At 43.7% G+C, this 19,028-nt stretch overlaps 1 protein-coding gene across 7 annotated transcripts in view; it reads right to left on the reverse strand.

The window, feature by feature from the left end:
• Nucleotides 1-19,028, reverse strand: part of LOC145413381 (uncharacterized) — a 1,646,837-nt gene that overhangs the window by 1,041,260 nt on the left and 586,549 nt on the right. Inside the window, exon 1 of one of the 7 annotated variants that reach the window (XM_080283062.1) lies at nucleotides 17,416-17,763. The exons of the other annotated variants lie outside the window; for them this stretch is intronic. The gene's annotated coding sequence lies outside the window, so the exon portion shown is untranslated. Of the gene's footprint in view, nucleotides 1-17,415; nucleotides 17,764-19,028 lie in introns of those variants that run through there. 7 annotated transcript variants of the gene reach the window in all.

Raw genomic sequence — 19,028 nt, forward strand, 5'->3', positions numbered from 1 at the left:
GACTGAACTTGCATGGACTGCCACGGATGAACTCAACCCCTTCATCCTGAGGAGTCATTTATCTTTCATTCTTGCTGCTACCGGCTTATTTCATTTACCTTATAAAAGAACCCTGATGGTACCGGTAAGTGGTGAATGAAGGTTTTATGTAGACCTTTCCCGTAGGAAGCGTCCCTCGTAAGCTAAGTAAAATAATCGAGCAGTAACAAGAATGCAGTACAGCAGACATATCACAGGAAAGGGATTAATACTTTATTCACTAACCAAACCTACTGAATCACACATACTGTACTCGTGGCCAGGGTAACATAATAATTCCATAGCCTAAATACTCTAACCACGCCTAGTTTTAAGTAGCATTGAACAATAATAATGAACGCTCAAAACTGTAGTGTGCATGCCGACCGGTACAACAAATTAAATAGATTACAGTCACGCACACAGTAACCAAATGATGTTTACATGTACAACACAGTAGAATGTAATCAGTCACATCCATCGTCAGGATATGCCCTACACAATCATATAAGCAATAACAGACAGAAAATGATAAGTGCGCGTCTACATTTACGAAGGATTAAAATGTGTAACGTCCAATACGGCTGCATGAAGTATAGGGTGTTGATAAATTAATAATAATACATACAAATGAGTGCATCTTCTTCATGCTTATTTAAAAATAAGTCAAGAAAAATTGTGTAACTCCAATTACATTTAAACTGAGAGATTTGCCTTGCACTCTAACAATGAACAGAGAAAAATATAAATTATTTAGTTAATAATTAATGAATAAATAACAATACACATAAGTATCCAATATTAAGCCTATGGATTTACATACCCAAATAAACTGGCTGCACTGACCTTTACTCTTACCCCCCAAATTGTAGGTTATATATTTATGCTGCAGGGAACTTGTGTAACCAGTGATTTCATGAAATCCCTAGGGAATTCGTGAAATGAGTTTAAATTAGGATGGGTTAATTAAGGTTACACAAAAACCCTGTAACATATTTATATACCCCAGCCTAACCTAACCGCAGCATAATTAAAGTAACTTTAATGAACCCATCTTAATTTAAACTCATTTCGCGAATTCCCTAGAGATTTCATGAACTCACTGGTTACACTATATATATATATATATATATATATATATATATAAAATAAAGACTAAAATAAAATCGATTCCTTATATTTTCAACCTCAAAACACACACATACACACACACAGATATACATATATATATATATATATATATATATATATATATATATATATATATATATATATATATATATATATATATATATATATATATATACATATATATATATATATATATATATATATATATATAACACCTTTTACATTTGCGTAAGAAGAAATACCACCACCACCTCCATAACCATCACCACCACCACCATGAACACCAGCACAATAACAACAACAAAAACAGCAGCAGCAGCAACAACAACAAAACAACAACAACAACAAAAATAATAAAAATAATAATAATAAGAATAAGAATAAGAATACGAATAATAGAAAACTAAATAAGAGAACTATTAATACTATCCTTCATATTGATACCCATCAAAACCTGAATGAAAAACCAGTGTAGCTATCCTCACCTCATCTACATTTCCGATGGCAGAAACGAAACTTTAAAAATGAATCAAAGTGAGAGATGGGAATCGAACCTGTGTCCCACAACATCAAGGCCGCAAAGTAGTCACTGAACCGAGAAAATTACTCCCTTTACATACCAGGCAATGTAGACTTTTATGTAGCTCGTTGCACATAAAGGAGAAACAGTATTAATAACAAATATTAAGTACACAGCTTACATCTGGAAAGCACTCAGAGAACGCATACCTTCGTCATTGCCATTGCCATTCAAAAGGATCCGGATCCGTATTCGTGGATATATTGTGTGGAATACATAGGATCCGGATTCTCTCCAAAATTAAATCAATTCTTTCTTGGCCCATGGACCACCCTTCCACAAAATTTCATTGAATTTCATTGAGAACTTTTGCAGACATCGTGTGCACAAACAAACAAACAAACAGACAATCATTGGTGAATGCATGACCTCCTACAACTTTGTTGGCGGAGGTAATTAATTCAAAGTCCTGCACATACGCATTCATAAAATACTGCACACAAAAAGTATAACAATAAATAAATACATAAAGGAAAATGGCACAGTGTTTCATATATACTGTATACCTTCCAGCAAATATAAATGCTTGAGAAAACTGTGAAGAACCAGTGTTTCGCCCTCGCCATTCACCTACAAAAATTCGTGCACCTTTCCCACGGTTGCCAGTGGCCTCCATCACGGCACCTACACCCACCACCATATTAAACAATGCCATACCAGACCACCTTACCCACCTTATTAAAATCGTCTGTTGAAGGCAAGAATGAAAATAATTCTCTCCACTTCGACTTTTCCCTGCTGAGGTTTTTACAGCCTTCTTGTGATGACAAGAATGTGGAAAAATTACCGCCTCATACGTCACAAGTCCACCTTCCATGTCACCCAACTCCACCAAGGACTGGTACTATACCCTGCTGTGACACAGACCCATTCTCAGCTAATTAAAATCGTCTGGTGGCACATGAATATGAAAAAATCGTCCTCTCAGTCTCAACTCCCCCCTCCTCCCCCAGTGCCAGCGTCCCCAAAAAAACTCCATCTCCCACCAGTATGAAACTCTGCACTACCATAGGGCCTTGATGAGCCTACCAAGATCGTCTGGAGGTGGGCAGTATATGGAAAAATCTTCCATCTCAACTGCGAATCATTCTGTTTCCAGCTCCCTTCCTATCACATCCAGCATCTTTTTCAGGCTCCCATGACTCATTCTCAACTGCTGGTGTCGGCAGCAACTGAAGGCTGTACTAGGGTTGAGCCGACCATTGGGGGATACCGGTACCAGTATTAGGTTAATGGAAAAAAAAAATGCCTGGCTGTAGGTGGAATAAAATGTGAGAAGAAGCAACCATGGAGGATTAATAAAATGGTCTGGAGGCAGCAGGAACGTGGAAAAATGATTTGTCCCTTCCCCTGGCAGCTTCCCGTTACAAGACTGTACCTCGCATCAGTATTAAACCAGCATCACCAAACGTCCATTCTCAACCTAATACCTCATTTATGTTCTACTCTTACCATTATTAGGCGACTTTTCTGAGCTTTGGAGAGTCTTTTCGAACTGGAAGGGTTGAATATAGTGTTAATTTAAACTGTCACAAAAAGAGACACTTCCTAAACTGAATAAAGGCTTCTGGTGGTAGCAAATGGATAGCTACTAGTTCTCTTCCCCAGCCACTTTCATCACGGCCATCTCGTACTCCCACATCAAACCCTGCACTACCAGAGGCCTTGCTGAGCTTAATGAAGTCGAGTGGCTGTAGTAAGAAAACATTGTCTTCCTCCTCTTGCCAGACATAATAAAATCGCTTGATAGTGGCAAGGATATATAACAATATCCTTCTCCCGTGCGACTCTGCCCGCCATCCCCTCCCTTTATAAGTCCCTCTCCATCAAGGCCAGCACCACCACACACCAATAATAAACTTCGCAGTAAGGGGGGCGGGGGTCTTTCCCAATTTAATATAATCGCCTGGTGGTAATAAGAATGTACAAAAACTGTCATTTCAGGCACCACTCAGGAAACTCCATTTCATACTAACATTACACCCTGCACAAAGAGAGCCCCAGCGGAACTTAATAAAATTGTTTGGTTGTAGCAAGAATGTGAAATATTCTCCATTTCCAGCACGACTATGGTCTACCCCAGCCACCCTCCATCACGGCCACCATCTCGCACGAATATTAAAACCCGCACTATCTTAGTTCCTTTTTTACCTTGACCCATTCAACTCGATTTTTTTTAATTATATTTTTCATACTCGGTTTTATTTACATTAAACGCGACTTGTCAAACTTGAAGGGTTATTTGATGATCTCTTTACCTATAAATACCATCCCAAAATGTACTAAAATCGTCTGATGGTACAAAAAATAATACAAATCAGCGACTGCCAACATTCCCAAAGCAATGCTGGATAGTCCCCACATAGAAGAAAAAAAAAAATCTTTTGCAGTCAAAAAGGCGACTGTCCCCACCCCTCATCGCAAAAATTGGTTAAACACTACGCATTCGCTTCTGCCACATTCCACTAATTATATATATTTGCGAGGTTTAACCTTTAGCTCCATAAAACCCTTATAAGGGCCTAAATCCCTCCCTCCCTCCCCCAAAAAAAACTAAAAAAAAAATGGCGTCAGCGAGTATTTATCCAAGAAATAATTGTACCAAGCTGAAGTGAACTGGTGAAAAAATAAGTAGCTGACACCAAACTGATATGTTCTGAAAAAAAGAGGAAAAAAGTGAGCTAGTACAATCTGGTCTCCACCACGGTGTAGAGAAAATAAAAATATACCACTGGCTTGAAGGGGACGATGATTTTTTTTTTCTTTTTTTTTTTTTTTTGTGGCAGAAAGAAAGCAAATCGTCTTCTCGCAAGCGACTTTGGCAACTCCTCAGCCAGCGTTCCTTCACGGGAACTCCATCTCTCACCTAAACGTGCATTGCCAGTGATCCTTTCTAAGCTTAATAGCAATGTCTGAAGGAAGCAAGAATAATATAGAAAATATAATCATAATAAAACGTTTATCAGAGGTAGTTTTGCACTGTTTCAGTTACATAGGTGTTACTAATAATTTGTGCGTGAAGCAGTGAGTAAGAGTGGATCACAACTCAAGTGACACGTGGTGGTGTTCCGTGTCATTCCAATGCAAGAGTGAGGTTCACACTCCTCACTGTTGCAGTTATGCTGGTAAGTGACATGGTCCTCCTGAAGGGGCTTCTTGGTCACGGCTGGTCGGTTACGAAGCAGAAAACGGGCTGTTTTCCTTGTTTTGCAGTTAATGATAAGAGCAAGGTATTGTTCTGGGTCTGTAGGGCGCACATTTCTGTATACAACGTCCTAGGCGATCTTGTCATCCGCCTTGTAGTCTGTAGACTTGTTGTTTCCGTAGTATATCTTGTGTTCCATGGTTGTGAGTGTAGTGTTGTCTTGGTGGGTATACCATTTTTCCATGTGTCTCTTAATTACGTCGGATACGTTGGTGTTAGTGTAGCCGTCGTTGTTAACGAGGAATTAAGTCACTCATTCTAGTTCCTAGTGGACGTCTTTCCAAGTGGAGCAGTGGGAAAGGACTCTCCTGATGTAGGCGCTGATGGTGGAGCGCAGGTAACGTCTGGGGCACTCACTATCTCCATTCAGGCAAAGTCCTTGGTTCGTGGGCTTGGTGAATATTGTAGTCTTGAATCGCACGTTGTGTGCAGTGACTAGTATGTCCAGGAAGGGGAGGCGTCCGTCTTCTGCTTCTTCAAGAACCACTATGCCACCCTACACAACCCCCACCTGACACGACAAGACCTACATGAGAACATCAAAATATCGACAGGACAAGACCCTCGCCGTCTCGTTTTTCTAGAGGAAATCTGTATTATCACCAAACAACCTACAATAAACACACAAGTCGAAGATTTCCAAATCTTGCCGTCATCAAAACGCCACATAGACTTAGCAAACGAAGCACCAATGAGCGATCAGCTTAACTGATCAGCTCCTCTCACCTGTCTCCACCTGATACACCTGAATAGTTTATAGGCAGCCACCCACGACAGGGCCATCAGATCCAGCCTGAAGATTGAACATATAGTCCCGAAATATAGCTGTTCTTTGGGGAACTCCTGAAGAAACTCCAAGATGACCACCAAAAAAATTGTACGGCAAATGGAAACCGTACATAAGAAAATTAATAAAGAAGAATGTGCCATAGCTTTCAACCTCGTACGCCTCCAAGAAAATATCCTGCCTGGCTACAGGTAGTCCTACTGGACCCAGGTTCAAATCCCCACTGGGTCAGGGAACAATTTAAGGATTTGAATTTCACAAAATTAGACTTTACTGATCTACCAGAAGACCTTCCGACGTGTCGTAAAAATACCCCCGCTAATACTAATACACCAGTCCTTTATGAGACACCCCTAGCATGTATTCAATATGGACTGTGAGTGTTAGCGCCGAAGTGGTGACATGTAGAGGTGTATGGTATGTAGGAGGACTACTGGGCCTTGAGAGCAGGCTGTGAAGCCTAGGCCCAGATTTGGACACATTTTATATATATATATATATATATATATGCTACTATCACTCAGTATAACAGTATCTAACTTTTAAAGAAAAAAACAATTGTGGTCTGGGTTCAAATGCTCCGAAGGTAGCCAAACTCAAATATACAATTTAGTATCTCAAACAAGGGATTCATGGGATTGTGCCTCACATCATTATTACGAGACGGAAATACTAAGATGACGAAAACTGGCGGCAGCAGGAAGAAAATCAAAGGCGTAATAATAAGGAACAGGTTAACTATTTCATTAAGAGGAATTTCCAGCCAGCTGAATAAAATCGTTTGGCGTTAGGCATTTTTAGTGTGTCAAGGCGTAGTCTTACCAACACTGTCTGTTCTCAAGGCCTGGCAGTCCTCCTGCGTGCAGCAGATGGAACTCTGCTCATACTGAATACATGCTACGACTCTCTCATTCATACTAGTGTCATAGCATCAGAGAGTATTTTTATTGCATAATGGTTGGCATTGCGATACACAATTCAAAATTTTTTAATCTCTTCAACCCGATGATGCCCTTTTCACTATATTCCTGCTAGCCTACCCCCAAAGACAATTGTCCCCCAGTGTGGGAAAGGTTTTTCCCCCGTTTCTACGAAGGGTCTCTCCCAAGCTGAATGGAATCGCCTGGCAACATCCAGAATAAGTATGACTATAGCTGTCAAACGGCAGCAAAAAAAAAAATACACAAAGTGTGGTCCTAGGGAAGAAACAGCTAAGCGCCTCGTGTGCCGTGTTTGCCTGCAGTAGCGCGGTCGCTGCTGGAGCCCTGAATTATGAGCTACACTTAAGAATATTTTACTCTTCTCTCTCGCGTTTCCCGCGTAAGAGGATTTCCGAGTAACAGAACATAACTAAAAGGAAATTTCTCGCACGTTCACCCAACTTGTATTGGGAATTGTAGTTACCACGAGAAAGATGAAGATGATAATAATGGTGACATTGGTGTGTTGGTGATGGTGATTATTGATATGAAAATTTTATAGCATCCCCCCCCCCTCTCTCTCTCTCTCTCTGCCGCGATACCTCAGAAATATTCTATATGATACAAGGTGTCAGACAGAAGAGCTGACTTGTCATCAGTTCCCAGTCGTAGCTAAGATTTGTTTTTTTACAGGAAGAACAATAGACACATGAAGAGTGTACTCTTCTTTCACATGAAGAGTGTACTCTTCCTTCCTTGCCCTTCTTGCTAAGAATATTGTTTTTTTAAGACAGGGAGTTACTCATAAGTTTGTGAATCGCCATACACCATCACCAGCAGTCATGTGCACCGGTACAGCCCTAACACCACAACGATGTACCTGTGCCACACACCCAGCCCAATAAGATCCCTGGAGTGGCACATGGCCGTGGCATCGCCTTCAAGGACCACTCGCAAGAGAGACATCAAGAGGCGTGCATCCCCAGACTCAGTGTACTAAGGATACTTACAGAGACATACTCTGGGCAACAAAGGAGAAACACTCTCCTTCATCTACAATTTCCAAACAATATATGAGATCAGTGATGTCCTCCACCTTCCCGGCGGGGGTTCCTATCTCATCTTTCATCCCTACATTACCTTGCACACCATACAGAACAACACTCTCTGCATCTATTCTGGCTGCACCAACACTGCTTCCACAGCTCACTTCTACATCGAAACTAAAGCCCACCCTGCTAGAGAATATCTTGATTCGAGAGGCACACGATTTTAGGCGGCATCCTGTGCCAACACACAACACCCCTGTCATTATATGACAGAGACACACAACACAGTTAAGGACATAAAACGATCTCCGCACGAACATTCCCAGACCTTCTTCGACTGCATCTAAACTCTAGACATTCCTACACGAGGAGTGCAGAAACAACTACATACCCAGTTCATGTGCAAAGCAATACAACACCAACACCAGAATACTTTATCACAAGTACCCCTTCCCGACATTCACCCATCAGAGATGTCCTTAAAGAGCTGCTCGAGAATACCGGTATCTAGTTAGGCTTAGATCAGGACATCACCCAGCCCTGCTCAGTTACCAGCTTAGATTTGGCTTGGATGGAATCACAAATGATACGTGCCCTGCATGTAAAAATAGGCTGGGTTCACACAACATAGGACACATGATGGAGCATTGCACAGTACTTGACATGACACATTATAATGCAAACGCAACATAAACAGTATAGAGAACCTATGGGACTATCCCATAGGAACAGTTGTCTAGGTTACCTGCGATCGACGGGTCTTTTGAGCACGGCACCCAGGGGTGAGCAACAGGTTGGGCAACAACAACAGCAATTACATCATCATCATCATCATCACCATCATCAACAAAAACAATAACAACAACAACAGCAGCAACAGCAATATCTCGTCACCGCATGGCATACAACGCTCATACCTGATCATAATTTTCTGGCCTCATGGCGTAATTTTCAGCTAACTGGGATACTGAGGGGAAAAAGTATCATAAATATTATAATTATAAGTCTAAGTCCATCATTGAAAATATATATATATTTACTTTTCAAGTGACACTTTCTGTACTTTTTTACCCGGTATATTTCTTATGTACCCCAAATATTCTCATCCAGAAAATACACCCCTTAAATGGGTAGCAGTATAAGTACCGTATAGGTTGTATTCATATATACCGTTATATATTTATAACACCTTATTTTTTATGTGTATACTGCTTAGATATTTCTGATCAATTTACACATTTTCATTGCGGTACCATATCACGTTACTGACTTCGTAAGTCTGTTCATAACTCTCTGGTTCCGTTGCATTTAAGTCTTTGGGGATAACTGACGGGAGGAAAAATAAAAACACTATAGATGTGATCATTGCAATTGTTTCACACTGAAAATATACACATTTTCCTTTCACTCGACATTTACTGGACTTTTTCTCTTCTGTATCCCAAACGCTTGCATACAGAAAAGACCACATATATGCTGATGTTTGTTTCAGAGCCATCAGTTAGGGTCGGCTCATCTTCTTATTAGAAGTGACTGAATCGGGGATAATACTGCTATATGTAGTCTAACAGTTGCGGACATCAATATCGATCCACCTCTTTAAAATAAATAACGAGATAGTGAGCAATGACTATCGAAACCCAGTGATGTAAAATGCAGAGCCCAACAAACATCTCAGAATACTGTGTAAGAGTTTAATATTCGACTAAGAAGTGGATCAGTAATACTCTCCGCAAGTGTACGTGTGCCAAACGTAGTTTTACAATTCTTCGATGAAAAATCGCCATTTGCTAAACTTGAAAAACGCTTCCGGTCCCGACGTAAGTGCTTGGTTAAGATATTACGCTGAGGCAGCAAAAGGGATAAGTGCGATATTCCAGGTGTAAACGAACGAATACAGACTGTCATACAAGTGAGGATCGGTCGAATGAGGGGAGCTGTATAGTTAGATAGGCATTATGCAGGTGGAGAAGACAGTTAAGTTCAGTAGGGTACTACGGTAACAGTAACTACTGTTATTTTGAAACACTATCAATGGTAATGAAATAGTTCTATGATATCAACGCAAACAATATAGCAGAGATTCGATAGCGTTGGTTTACCATATACAGCAATGTGCTGGAACACTGAATCAGTTCCAGATCTCTTGTAATGTTATTAGACCTACTATCTTGCCTTTAGACTGCTCTTGAACGTAACATTCGCTCACTTGGTTTGGTATGACATTCGAGGTATTAAACATTCATATTGATTTCAAGAGTATTTAAGTAATATTGGTCCTACAACACACGCCGTATGCTTGGGAAATTTCTCGAACCATTTGAGGAAGCTTGTAATGGCAGAGAGGACGGGCCAGTGTGTTCGATCGCCCGGCCATTCTGGACATCCGAGCTCTGGTTACGCCAAGGCCTGGATACCGGTACTTTTTTTAAAGATTTTCAGAGGTGTCTGAAACTGACGGTAATCGGTTCCGCCGCTACTGCAAGATATGATGACGGAAAAATTTTCCATATTGCTAGTCCGTTGTACCACGAAGGCAGTGGTACACAAATAATGTAGTTGTTAAGGGCTTAAGGTTCTTTTACGAAACTTCAATGTATATTTTATTTAACACCCCGACAGAACTTCTATATCGAGTATTTTTGCCAGCAGTATGTAATTATTCAATCCCAAAACTCAATTTCGCTAAATCCTTAGTAAGGCGATTTGTAAAACAATATGTAGACTACAGGAATAAACAATGAGGTCATCGTACTGAAAAGGTTTAAGTGGCTGAGGCTGTATTCAAAAACTTAATTCAGGCAAAGTTGTGCATAAGTTTGCTTGACTGCAATTTTTTCATGCACAAGATTGCCGAGCACTTCATAATCAACCTGAATATTAAAAAAAAAAAAAAAAAAAAAATACGACCAGGCAAAATTAATTTTGAAAATCATGCACTTCTATGCTTCCTGCCACAAGATGATTTTAGGAGTGGGAAGACTTTTTGTACTAGAATGGATGGGCATTCATTCTAACTTCATAACTCTGAGGGGCTTCCTCAAATTAAATGAAATTTTCTAATAGTGTCAAGAATAACATGGAAAAGATATCATCATAGTAGGGAGGTTAACCCATTCACTTCGATAGGGTCTTTATTTTTTCTTATCTCCTGAAGACTTTCTTCAGCTTACGAGCGACTTTTCGAAAGGTAAGGATTAATGTGATAAAAATTAGTGTACTATCCCTGAACCGATCGAATCTCACTTTCCACTGCTCTTCCATCCTTAGAATAGTGCCTACCCAATAACTATGTCTTTCCTCTTCCAAAACAGTTACAAATGTGAACAAAATCGTCTGTCAGTATGAAAAATAATGCCCGAAATACACAATCGTCCGTGAAGAGTTTAACAGAGATACTCGCTAATACCTTCACTGTGAGAGACTTCCCCCCTCACTCACTGAATCCTGCGATGTCCTTATAAGTTTATTCTTGTTGTTTCCACATGGTATGATTCAGTTTAGGTGAAGCATTTCGTACTGGAAGGTATTTATTATAAGACGCCTGGTGGTGTGGTTGATGGAGTCCTCTGGTTGGAAAGAACTCTGGTTTACGGCTTGCTGTTGGAGTCCTGGAAGCGATCAGAGTTTTTTCTGCCATGTAAAGCGTCACCAGGGGCATATATAGGTCTCGTACTCTTAAATGTTCTGGACTGTCGTAGCCTAGCCCCGGGACTCTACGCTCCGACGGGGGCAACATGACTATGCCAGTCACCTTTTACAAAATGTGGTTCTTCCTAAGCTAAATAAAATCGTCAGTTGGAATAACGAATAACATACAAAAGGCATCACCGTCGTGAACAAATTACGTTTACTGAATCGTCTGGTGCCAGCAAAGATAATATTAAAAGGACGTCATTGTACGAAAACGAATAATGGAGACAATTTTTAGGTCCTTCAGTATAAAGAATCTCCTTTAACTTTTCCAGTGATGTGATTTGTTTTTCATTTATTCGCGTATGATAGAATATTTAATAAAGCTTGAGAAGAAGGTCCTCGTAGTTAAGGGGTTAATGAGGACTACATTTTACATCTCCAACTCGAAAAGTCTTTGCTCAACTGCATATACTGTAGTCGTTCGTGAGCTGCAAGAGTAAAGCACAGCCATGACACAACCGAATATGTTCAGCTGAAAGAAAGCGTGTTGTGGTACCAGAACGAATAATAAAATAAGGTCATCGTACTGAAAGAAACGAATCATCCACACATTATGCCACTTCAACTACGGTGCTGTGTCGTGGGATCAGAGGTCGTTACTGAGTAGGGACAGAAATGCCTGGATGTCCTTTCTACCACCCCTCACAAAATTAATGTAACCTCATGTATTCCAGATGGTCAGCTATGAAGGGCAGCATGGGCAGCCAGCGTTGGTGTGGGTGGTGGTGGTCGGGCACCCTGATGATACGACTCCTGCTTATTAGACTCTTCGTTTTTCAAGTTTCTGGATCCACTCTCAGTCATGGTAGTGGAAATTGCTGAGATGATGATGATGATGATGATGATGAGGAGGAGGAGGAGGGGAGGAGGAGAAGGGGGAGAAGGAGGAGAAGGAAGAGGGAGAGAATGATGATGATGATTATGATGATAAGGAGGAGGAGAAGAAGAAGAAGAAAAGGAGGAGGAGGAGAAGAAGAAAAGGAGGAAGAAAAAAGAAAGAAGAAGAAGAAGAAGAAGGAGGAGGAGGAGGAGGAGGAGGAGGAGGAGGAGAAAAAAGGAAGAGGAAGAAGAAGTAGAAGAGGAAGAAGAAAAAGAAGGAGGAGGAGGAGGAGGAAAAATTAAGAAGAAGAAGAAGCAGGGGGAGGAGGAGGAGGAGGGGGAGGAGGAGGAGGAGGAGGAAGAAGAAGAAGAAGAAGAAGAAGCAGGAGGAGGAGGAGGAGGAGGAGGAGGAGAGGGAGGAAGAAGAAGAAGAAGAAGAAGAAAATGGAAGAGGAGGAGGAGGAGAGGAGGAGGAGGAGGAGGAGGAGGAGGAAGAGGAGGAGGAGGAGGAGGAGGTGGAGGAGGAGGTGGAGGAGGAGGTGGAGGAGGAGGAGGGGGAAAATATGAGAGAAGAAGAAGAAGACATAGAAGAAAAAGAAGAAAAGCTAAGAAGAAAAGAAAAGACAAAGAAGAAGACATAAAAGAAGGAGGAGAAGAAGAAAAGGAGGAGGAGGAGTAGGAGGAGGAGAAAGAGGATGAGAATTAGAAAAAGAAGACGTAGCTGATGATGAAGAAGACGAAAGATGAAGAAGAAAAAGATGAAGAAAGACGAAGTAAAAAAATACAATAAAGAAAAGGAGGAGGAGGAGAAAGAGGAGAAGGAGGGAGGGGGAAGAGGGAAGAAGAGGGGGAGGGGGAGGAAGGAGGAGGAGGATGAAGAAGAAGAAGAAGAAGAAGAAGAAGAAGAAGAAGACGAAGAAGAGGAAGAAGAAGAAGAAGAAGAAGAAGAAGAAGGAAGAGGAGGAGGAGGAAAATATGAGAGAAGAAGAAGAAAACATAGAAGAAAGAGAAGAAGAAAAGCGAAGAAGAAAAAGAAAAGACAAAGAATCAAAGGAAAAGAAAAGACAAAGAAGAAGACATAGAAGAAGGAGGAGAAGAAGTAAAGGAGGAGGAGGAGGAGGAGGAGGAGAAAGAGGAGGAGAATTAGAAAAAGACGTAGCTGATGATGAAGAAGACGAAAGATGAAGAAGAAAAAGATGAAGAAAGACGAAGAAAATAAAATACAATGAAGAAAAGGAGGAGGAGGAGGAGGAGGAGGAGGAGGAGAAGGAGGGAGGGGGAAGAGGGAAGAAGAGGGGGAGGGGGAGAGAGGAGGGAGGAGGAGGAGGGAGGGAGAGGAGGTGGAGGAGATGGATGATATTTCACTCGCCAGTAGAAAATCAATCACTTCTTGAGACCAGTAAGATATTGGCCCACCCATGGGATCCAACCCGCTCACTACAATGACGATTTTGTCTTATTCTGGCCACTGATGGACGAGTTTTTGTTGGAGTAAATAAAGTACCTGTCGGCCTGAAGGGAGTTACAAAAGTTTTCTCAATCCTCTTACGGATAGTTTTCTTTTTCTTTTTCTTTTTTCTACATATACAGTAGGTGGGGTTAAATATGCAGTCGTGCGAGCTGAGAGAAATCCAGGCATTCTGAACCTGGTATTTTGTTCGGGAGGGAAAGAAAACGTATGGAAGAGGAATGAATGCCACCGCTATTTTCACAAAAGTTCGCCTCTACGATTTTCTTCATAAACCAGCCCCTGCCAATTTGTTCATGAAACCCAACCTCTGCGGTTTAGTTCATGAAAGAAAAGCTCCCAGTTTGTTCACTACAGAAACCAGCCTATGAGATTTTTTCATTGAAGAAAAGACAACCCCAGCGAGTTTGTTCATGTGACCCAACCCTTTCGCCTTTATTCCTGAAAACCAACCTCTGGGACACTGGTAAAGAAAGCCAACCGAGAAAATGTGCTGACGAGAGGTAACCTAAGATTTCGTTATTGAGAGAATGCCACTCAGCGATTGTGTTAAAAAAAAAAGTCAACCCACTCTTTACTCAAGAGACAAAAGACAGGTCCCTCAAGCCAGTGACTTTGCTTGGTTCAGTTCTTTTCTCTGTCCCCACAGTCCTGCCCCGAGACAATGGTAATGGCCTAATGAAGCACCTTTGTTCCCTCCACACCACCACCAGTCTACCGCCTTCCTTCCTGCCTGCCTGTTGCTGCAGTTTGGCATTCTGCTTGGTTACTCCGGCCGTGGATGAGAGGAGGGCGTTTTAAAGAGAGAGTGTTGAGGCTAGGGCGGAGACACAAGGGGCGTATCGGAGGATGGGGGATGGGTAAACAGGGGGGAGGAACAGGATGTAAAGGGAGAGACGAAGGGGTAAGGGAGAGGGAAGGGGTGGGTGATACAGGAAGTGTCATATCGGGGGAATAAGTGAGGAGAGGCAATGGAAGGAGGATGTCGTATGTGGGGAGAGGGCTGCGTGGCAAAAGGAGAGAGGAAGAGGAGTTGGGTAAAGAGAAGTGTCACATAGAAGAGTTGGGGAAGGACGGGGGTAAAGGGAGGAAGTAAGAGGGAAGTGTCGCACTGGGGGAAGGTGTGGGGGTGGGGGTTAAAGGGAGGTGTCATACTGGGGAGAGAAAGAGGGAGGCAGAGGGTAAAAGGAAGAGTAGTGTCAGGGGTAGGGGTGAGGGAGGTACAGGGAAGTGTCGTAATGGGGGGAAGGATGGGGACTGAAGGGAGGTGTCATACTGAAAAAGGGAGAGGAGGAGGAGGTAGGAGAAAAAGGGAGATGTCCTACTGGGGAAGACAGGGGGATGGTGATTAAAGGGAGGACGTGTCGTATCGGAAGAAGGCTGGGATTGGGGGGTTAAAAGGGAGGTGGTGTCGAATTTGGGGGAGGCGGATAAAAGGAAGTACAGAACCTGGGGAGATGGGAAAGGGTAAGGAGACGGGCCAAATGGAGGAGGTTTGATGTTACTTGCTTTGATGTCGACTTATTCACGGGCATACCATTGGCTGAAATATAACACCTTTTCCTTTTCGACACACACACACACACACACACACACACACACACAATGATGCTATGGAACGTTTGAGTATTATGGACTGCGACTCCAAACTCACACACACCACAACGTAAATGAGAGTGGAGGTGACATGAGAGGATGGTGTGGTGTTTGGGTGTAGTGTGATGTCTCTGTGTGGCAGGACTCGTGTGTGTGTGTGTGTGTGTGTGTGTGTGTGTGTGTGTGTGTGTGTGTGTGTGTGTGTGTGTGTGTGTGGTGTGGTGTGGTGTGGTGTGGTGTGGTGTGGTGTGGTGGTGTAACAGTATTGGTCTGGTGTGGATCGGTATTGTGCAATGTAGTGTGGTAATGTGATGTGGTTTGGTAATGTCATGTGGTGCATTAGAATTGATGTTGACGCGGGAATGGTGTGGTGTGGTGTGGTGTAGCAGTATGTTTGGCAGTTGGTATGGTGCTATGTGGTAGTGTGATTTGGTGCCGTGGGTCAATATAGTAAGGTGGAGCGGCGTGGTAATGTGTTATGGTGTGGTGGTGTGGTGTGATTAGGTGGGGTAACACTGATGTGGTGTGGTGTGGTGTGGCGTGTGGTGATATGATGTAGAATAGCATGAATTGGTATGTATTGGTCTGAATAGGTGGTGTGGCGTGGTATGACGCAGTGGTGTATTGTGACATGGTGTTATGGTGTGGTGTGGTGTGATGGTGTGGTCTGGTGTGATATGGTATGGTGAGGTAGTACTGTAGTGGCGTACTTGGTGCGATATGGGATGACGTGGCAATATTAGGGTGATGTGATATGTTGTAGTGGTGTAGTGTGGCGTGGTATGATGTGGTGAGGTGTGGTATGGTGTGGTGTGATGTGGTATGGTGTGGTGTGGAGTGGCGATATTGGTGTGGAATGATATGGTGTGGTGTGCCAGAACTGTGGTGGTGTGGTACTGTGTGATGTGGAATTCTAGTGTGGTGTGGCATTTTTGGTGTGGCGACTTAGTAGGTGTAGTGATGTGGAGGCTGGTGTGGTTTGATACGGTGGTGTGGCATAGCACTGGTGTTGTGACTGGTGTGGTGGTGTGACAGCAGCTATGAGTATGGTAGTGTGGCGGATGATGTCAGGGTGGTGTGGTGGTGTACAGGCTGGTGTGAGTGTGCTGATCTGATGGCTGGTGTAGTTTGGCGTGGTGTGACGTATAATGCGATATGGTGTGGTGTGTTGGCGTGATGTGGCGGATGGTGTGGTATGTTGGTGAGGCAGATGGTGTGGTATGTTGGTGAGGCAGATGGTGTGGTATGTTGGTGAGGCAGATGGTGTGGTAAGTTGGTGAGGCAGATGATGTGCTATATTGGTGAGGCAGATGATGTGCTATGTCGGTGAGGCAGATGGTGTGCTATGTTGGTGAGGCAGATGCTGTGGTATGTTGGTGAGGCAGATGGTGTGCTATGTTGGTGAGGCAGATGGTGTGATATGTTTGTGAGGTGGATGGTGTGGTATGTTGGTGAGGCAGATGGTGTGTTATGTTGGTGAGGAGGATGGTGTGGTATGTTGGTGAGGAGGATGGTGTGGTATGTTGGTGAGGTGGATGGTGTGGTATGTTGGTGGGGCGGATGGTGTGGTATGTTGGTGAGGAGGATGGTGTGGTATGTTGGTGAGGTGGATGGTGTGGTATGTTGGTGAGGTGGATGGTGTGGTATGTTGGTGAGGAGGATGGTGTGGTATGTTGGTGAGGTGGATGATGTGGTATGTTGGTGAGGAGGATGGTGTGGTATGTTGGTGGGGCGGATGGTGTGGCATGTTGGTGAGGCAGATGATGTGGTATGTTGGTGAGGCGGATGGTGTGGTATGTTGGTGAGGAGGATGGTGTGGTATGTCGGTGAGGCAGATGGTGTGGTATGTTGGTGAGGAGGATGGTGTGGTATGTTGGTGAGGAGGATGGTGTGGTATGTTGGTGAGGAGGATGGTGTGGTATGTTGGTGAGGAGGATGGTGTGGTATGTTGGTGAGGAGGATGGTGTGGTATGTTGGTGAGGAGGATGGTGTAATATGTTGGTGAGGAGGAGGATGGTGTGCTATGTTGGTGAGGCAGATGGTGTGGTATGTTGGTGAGGTGAGTGGTGTTGTGAGAGTAGTGGTGTGATAGGTGGCACTGGTTCCGTGGCACTGTTGTGCCGTGACCTGGCAACGTGAGACTCACCTCACTGGAGTCATGTTGCTGTGGCTCCGAGCATCAGCCAGGCAGGCGCTGCTAGCTCGCTCTAACCACATTTTCCAAGCACAATGACTCAGGTAGCGCCCAGACACTGCTTCTTAAGGGTTCCAAAACACCATTCTTATGTCCCTCCAGCGACTGCCGTTACCATGGTGTGCCCCAGGCTGTGACTCAGGGGTGTGCGGCCAGCCTGACGCACGCTTCTCGTAGATTTGGTCGTCAGGGGAGCGACAAAAAGCGAGAGGGGACCATACGAGGGTGGAAAATGAAGCGAAAAAAGAAAGAATAGCTTGCCGTGGCGGGGGGAAGGGGCAGCAACGCACACCACACCAAGTCCCGCCGAGCACTGACGAGCGGCACCAGCAGACACTCAGCCGCGCACACCACCCCTCCCCCCATACCAGCCCTCCCTAGCCTCATCTCTTCCCCTCCCATCACGCTTCCTCCCCTCTCTCAGCCACCGTGCAGCATCCCACAGCCAACCCTTCCTACCTCCCTATTACACCCATCATGCACCTCTCCCCACCTTCATCATAGCACTTCTCAGTCACACCACAGCATCCCACACCATACTACACCATTCCACACCACAGTACACCGTCCCACACCCACACCACACCGCCCTGTCCCACACCATGCTACCCCACAGTCACACCGCGATACACCATTTCGCACCACACCACACTTTACCATCCCACGCCAAACCATATCATCCCACACCCACACCACATCATCCCACACCCACAATACATCATCCCACACCCACAACACATCATCCCACACCCACACCACATCATCCCACACCCACAACACATCGTCCCACACCCACACCACATCATCCCACACCCACACCACATCATCCCACACCCACACCACATCATCCCACACCCGCACCACATCATCCCACACCCACACCACATCATCCCACACCCACACCATACCACGCCTCACCCATCCCACACGACGCTAATTAGTCTTTCCTATACCCTGGACACACCCAGCTCGTTATAAAAACATACACTGCCTCAATAGCATTAGCTGTCTTGTATACCAAACATGCATACATACATACATACATACATACATGCATTCATACATAAATGCATACACACATACATACAGACCGACTGACACTATATTCTTTCACAAACGCCTTATTAACTTCTCTATATGCCAGCCAGTACACACGTCACACTAATTCCCTGCCTCATTCCCACACCCACCGCCCACACTAGAAACCTACTGTACACATAGACACATTCTCGATGTTTAAATCCTACACACACCAAAGTGATCGATACCAAAAAAACCTGCACACCGATATACTATTACATACACACATTATCAATTTTTATAAGCACACACACACACACACACACACACACACACACACACACACACACACACACACACACACACACACAGTCAATCAACACAAATAACTTTCATCCTGCAAACACTTCCCGCTATCACACACAACCCATCAACAACACAGCACCCAACAAGTAGCAACCATGTAGCGTTTCTGTCTAGCATTTTCATCAACTATCTTTCCACATTCTTTGCGTCTACCTTCTCTCCCTCCACTTTCATTCCCA

Source organism: Coenobita brevimanus, chromosome 96 (assembly GCF_032717465.1).
Source record: "Coenobita brevimanus isolate Jiangsu-jjx chromosome 96, ASM3271746v2, whole genome shotgun sequence".
Classification (NCBI taxonomy): Eukaryota; Metazoa; Arthropoda; class Malacostraca; order Decapoda; family Coenobitidae; genus Coenobita; species Coenobita brevimanus.